The sequence below is a fragment of the Piliocolobus tephrosceles genome, chromosome 6 (assembly GCF_002776525.5).
Source record: "Piliocolobus tephrosceles isolate RC106 chromosome 6, ASM277652v3, whole genome shotgun sequence".
NCBI classification, from domain to species: Eukaryota; Metazoa; Chordata; class Mammalia; order Primates; family Cercopithecidae; genus Piliocolobus; species Piliocolobus tephrosceles.
The window spans coordinates 111,197,964-111,203,198 of record NC_045439.1 but is presented as its reverse complement, the minus strand read 5'-3'; positions in this window follow the sequence as shown (position 1 = coordinate 111,203,198).

Genomic DNA, 5,235 nt, shown 5'->3' with positions numbered 1-5,235 from the left:
CAGGCTTCCCATTCTTCTCCTGCACATGCTTCGCTAATGGTTCTGTCATTGGTTTTTGTTTCTGTTGATACATAATATATGTACATATTTTCAGAGTGCATGTGATACCTTGATTCACCCCTATATTGATGAAATCTATGTACTTGGGGTGTCTTTCACTTTAAATAGTTTCTTTTCCTTGTACTGGTTATATTAAGTTATTCTCTCCTAGCTGTTTTGAAATACGCAGTAGATGACCCACTGCCATCCCCCTGTTGATTTATCAATAGTAGGTCTCGTGTTCCCATTAGGCTGTGTGTTTGTGCCCGTCACCAGCCTCTGCCCATCCTTATGAGTGGGCTCTGTTGGGCCCTGTTGACCACCTACTCTCGGCCTCCATGAGATCTGCTCTCAGCTCCTGCTTATGAGTGAGAACATGCGCCGTTTCCTTGCTTGGTTCGTTTGCTTAACATAATGTCCTCCAGCTCCCTCCATGCTGCCGCAGATGACAGGGCTCTCCGCTGTGTGGTGGAGTATTGCTCCTGTGTATGTTCGGGCCACGTTCCCTTCATCCCCTGTTGACGGGCACTCAGGTGATTCCAGACCTTGGCTGCTGTGGATGGAAGTTGAGAGCAGTCACTGGCTTTATACCCGGGGGACGTGAGCCACTTTGATGTTCTCAAGCAGCCTATCCCCAAAGCCCTCCGTAGAATGCCGCATTCGTTTGTACCCATGGCTTCTTCCACTAGGATGAACAGCTGGGAAGGGGCTTTGAGTGAACACTTGGGTTTCTGTCTTTAATTGGTACCCAGCTGAACTGGCCAAGCAGGGGTCCCAGTGACCCTGGACACTACCTCACATAAGGTCCAAAGATGCAGTTAGGTTCTTTTTTCAACTTAAAAAAAAAAAAAAAAAAGCTTTTGACCTGGTTAAGCTATAGCATTATCAGTTAGAGTTTTTCATACTGGAAAGGTGTATATTTTATTTTCTAAGAAGGAAAGAAATCCTGTTAAATACTCTAACCACAGATTAAATCATGTCAAGGAAAGAGGTACTATATTAGGGGAAAATTACCCCTTCATGTCAAAGATCAAGGAGATGACTTACATTGTTTAATGGAGTTAATTATGAAATCTTAAGTGGTTTTAAGAAGACAAGCTGTGGATGCTGCAAGACATGACACTGATGCTGATTTAATGTGAGTCAGCGCTGACAGAATGTGGCTAATATTTAAAGCTTGCTCCAGTATTGCTTGATAGATTGTAAGTTAATGTAAAGATCTGTATGATGGTTTTATTTTACAAAATATGATTGAGAAAAAGTTTGACAGCCAAGGAACCGCCTTCAACCAATTTCTTCCTAATTTCTATCACCAGAAACATTTTTCCTGTTAATTCCAGAATTTACTTTTGGAAAGTTCCTGTAAGGAGAGCAGAGGTATTGGTGGTTGAATGGTGACTTGAATTCAGGTGAAGATCGTTAAATATTTCATAGTCATGTTTGTCTTGGTGGTTTTAGCAATTTTATATTAAATTTAGAACGGTGAGTCAAATCAAATGTGTTCTTTTGCTTTTGTGATACTCCTTTGTATGACTATACTGGTAAAGAATGATAAAATGTGTATAGGGTAGTTTTTCTGTGTAGATATTAGGATTTTTAGGGGAACAAATTAATCATTCTTCTAATATACTCTGTGCTGTGTGTTGGGTCCTTTGTATATTAGTTGAATGACTATAATGAGGACCACTTCAAAGTCTGTTTCTATACAAGATCTTTTATATGTTGACTTGTGTTATGCAAAATCCTTCATCTTCTAAGACGACTAAGCAATGGGTTGGAGGAGAGATTTAATCTCCCATTAGGTCTATTCTGAATGCCCAGAATTGAATGCAAGTACTAATTATGTTTCTGAAGTGGTATGTGTTTGTGTGTGTGTGTGCGTGTGTGTGTGTGTGGTGGACTCCTTTTTAGGTCATGGGAGGGAGGTAAAGCAAAGATCAGATTTGCCGATGAACATTTGTGCATATGCTAGTGGAGAAGTCATATGACTTGACTGCGCCTGCATACTCTGATTTTGTGTCCATAGCCAAAAGCCTCAGCCGCCTCTGGGACCCACCCTGAGGGGCTGTGGTGAGGATTATTACCGAGTCGTGTGTCTTAGTGAATCGCACAAACGGCCTTGTGGGCCTACCTTGGCTTGTTTGAACCTCTAGATTGTTAAACTAAGTTTAACATTTTGAGGATTATAAATTGTGATTCTTGTCTAAGAAGAGGTTTCTGTTGTCTCTGAAGACAGGAGCCCCAATACAGATGGTCCCTGGCTCACAATGGTTACATTTGTGATTTTTTTTTCAACCTTGTGATGGTGTGAACTAGTCACACTCAGTGCATTGTTTGGCCCAAGATGGGCTGCCTCTGGATGAACCCCTTGTAAGCTGAAACTATTATGTCAAATGCACTTTGTATTTAGGGATATTTTCAGCTTACGCTGGGTTTATTGGAGCAGTTTCCTCCCATGGTAAGTCAAGGAGCATATGTGCTCATAAAAGTAGAGACCATCTCATAGATACCGTGAGATATAATGTCTCTGATGTTACAGAGATTCGATGAAAACAATCAAGTGGGACTTGGAAGCCTTGGAGGGACTCACATGGGAGGCTCCTGGACTGCAAACGTGAGCGCCACTGGCTTCTGGATGTGACATCTGTGCCTTCTGCTTAGCCCAGTGTGTTATCGGCTGCTCTCGAGGGCAGAGAGGTCCAGCGTTCCTGTGGTTAGGTGTTTGAGCTGCCTTAAGAGGCTAGGTCAATTCTCACTGGTGTCTTCAGGGCTTCAGGCCTTCTGAACAAGCAGGAGGAAGGACGACTTGGTAAAGCTTTGAAAATCTCAACGACTTCAGGGCCATCCCCCTTGGCAGGAGAGAGCCCCACTGGAAGCGAGCAGGGTGCCGTGTGGGCCTGTGCTAGGCCCAGGTGTGTACCGACCTTGTGAGGGCCACAAGACACAGATTGGTCTTGGTTCACATCTGGTGTCGATGGCCACGCAGCATTTCTGCCAGGTACGTGAGTGCGGGGACTTGGGTTTTGGGCTGTGCGTCCTGGTTGCCTAGTTGCTTGGAACACCCCTATTCAGACCCCAGCCTGAGTCACCCTGACAGGCCTCCTGCTTCACACGCCACACGGAAGCCGTGGCGTCAGTCACTGACGTCCACCGGGTGTCGCATGTGCATGTGTATCTTCCCTGGTCTCGGGATGAGTGTTGTTCTGAGGGTATAGTAAACGTTCTTTAAGAGGAGTTTTGGATTTTTTATGTTGTTTGCAAGGAGGCAGCAGGGAGTGCTTGAGTAGCGAGATCCCCTTTCCAACCAATGCAATTTCAGATCCCAGCAGGTAATGAAGGCAGCGGAGCTGTGGGATCACCTTTCCAACCAATGACAATTCAGATCACAGCAGGTAATTACGGCAGCGGGGCGGGTGGCAGCACCCTGAACTGTGGCTGTTTCTGGTGTCTTACCCCGCGGACAGAGCACAGAGCGTGCTGGGGCCTCCGTGGTCCTCTGTGGGGTGGGTGAAGCGCATGAACTGGGTGCTGCTGGGTGCTGGCTGGCTCCCCAGGCCCGGGATTTATGCAGAACTCATTATTAAGACAACTTGGAACCCAGAAAGCAGCGCAAGGAGAACGGGATTGTGCCTTTCTGGATCGTTGGTGCTTCCCAGTCTCAGACACTGAGCAGGCTCTGAGGGGTCGCTCCAGGAAGACTTGCAGAGTCGGCCCCCAGGGTGGAGTGGGGCTGCAGCGGGTCTTGCAGGAGCTGGAAGTGGGGGTGAGTTTCTCTCCAGCGAGACCTTTCAAATGGGCCCAGCAGGATGCATCCGTGGAAATGGTGCCACGAAACGCAGGGCTGGGGCCAGCAGGGCCTGAAAGGCTACAGCAGGCTCTGTTTCTGCTCTCGTGAGTCTCTGCAGGGTTTTCCTTGGTTTTTGTCTGTTTGGAGGACGCTTCCCCCTTTCTTGCGCTTACCTAGCCTTCTGAGCTTCCTTGTTGAGTATGACAAAGCCCTGAGAAGGCATTTTTATCGCATAATTATGTTATCGTGGTGGCTGGATAAATGACCTGCAAATGTGGGTGACTCAGTAGCTCTGAGGGTGTTCAATATCCAAGACAGAGGTTGGAGGGAAATGTTCAGGCAGGCGTCAGAGGATCTGTTCTCCGCTTTGCACTGGGGCCCTGGTTTGCTGACAGTCTTCACACTCGATCCAAAATGGGGATAATGAAGTCTCACGGATTTGGCTTCAGCTGAGAGCTGCCTCCAGCACAGTCTTGTGTGAGTAACAGTTTCTATGTTTGGTGCAAAGCGCGGGCGTCAGGTGATCTTATTTGTGGTGGTGCTTATGGTGGCTTTTCCGTAAGGAATGTAGACTTTATTAGCTTTGGCAAGGGAATCCTGAGTGATAAATTGGAAGAATGTTTCAGGAAATTCTGGAACCTGCAGTGAATCTGGAATCTGTATGAAATTGAGATTTGGATTCTCACGATTTCCTAATGCTACCCCGAAACCCAGTATTTGAGACAGTTGTAGAACTTCAGTTGTGCTGCCCCGTTTCCCCATTTTAAAAGGAACACGTTGCTTTCATCTAGAATGTTCTGAGCTCTGAGTGCTGCCGGCAGAGTGACCAGCTCTCTGCATCAGAGGGGAAGCCAGGGCTGTGCTCACGGCCTCACGGCAGCTGGGAGCTGACCCTGGGAGCTGGGAGTGTGACCCACTCACACCTCAGGCACGTGTGATGCTGACCATTTTCTGTAAACTGCAGGGGTATAGTGGTCTCCTTGGCCCTTTACAGTCTTCTGAAGGTTTTGATGTGTCTGCACTTAATAGATTTTTGAGAAGTAGACAGCCTTTTCCCACACCCTTGGGCTGAGTTTCGTCAGAGGCTGGTGTGTGGGAAGCACCACACCCACATTCTGACAGGGAAGACTCTGGTGCCCAACTGAGGTCAGACTGGAAATTTGTTCTTCCTTCCCTCCAGTCTGGTCCAGCTGCTCCTTGCTTGGCCAGAAGAAAATCATGCTTATCCAAGTCGTAGGCAAATCCCCGAAGTCAAACATTTATCTTTTTTCTTTAATATGTCCATTTAGTTTATATGGGATGATAGAGAAATGTCTTTTAGGGGAAGATTAATTTCCTTAATTACAGAGAACTTTTTGGATAAAAACTGCCATCAGGAGGCTATTTTGTAATAAGATCTAGTTAAATAC